Source organism: Zeus faber, assembly GCF_960531495.2.
Source record: "Zeus faber genome assembly, chromosome: 11".
Taxonomy (NCBI): domain Eukaryota; kingdom Metazoa; phylum Chordata; class Actinopteri; order Zeiformes; family Zeidae; genus Zeus; species Zeus faber.
Genome location: NC_137205.1, coordinates 23,660,994 through 23,661,713, shown reverse-complemented (window position 1 = coordinate 23,661,713; position 720 = coordinate 23,660,994).

The following is a 720-nucleotide window of genomic DNA, read 5'->3' as shown; positions in this document are numbered from 1 at the left end:
AGCGTCCCTAAAAGAGAGCATCAATGCTTGATCAGTTATTAATAATAATAATAATAATAATAATAATATTCACATGATGTGTCGCCCTTCAATATTACCCTGAATGTTGCCCAGTGTATCATCAGCCATACACACTAACATACACACACCTTTAACTACATCTGGGTGATATTTTGGACTGAAAGGCTTGATGATGATGATGTCATTTCTAAGGGTGGGTGTTATAGCCTCTCAATTAGGGCTGGGAGATATATCAATATAATATCGATATTGTGATACGAGACTGGGATTGTAATATCATGACATAGTTAGGCGTCGTCTTTAAGGCTCCATTACGGTAAAGTAATGCGGCTTTCTGAGCTTCAAAATATCCACATCACTAACGATTGGTTCCAAAAATCTTTCTTGTGTCCAAATATCTTGTGAAAGCGTCATCCCCAAAATATCATCAAATCGTCCGTATCGAGGCCTCACTACTAATGTGGATATGACGACAAAGCACGTCGCTGCATCGTAGCACTCAGAACTCACTCTATTAAATTCAGAAAAAATTGATATAATTTTATTGTAATACCACCTTCAAGGTTTAGGCTATAGGACGATATAAACAAAACCCCAAATTTTAGACAACATTCATTCTGAGACCATGACCTCAATATTATATCCATATATTTCCCCAGCTCTAACCTTAATTATCTTAACCTGTGTGGTTGGTTGGAG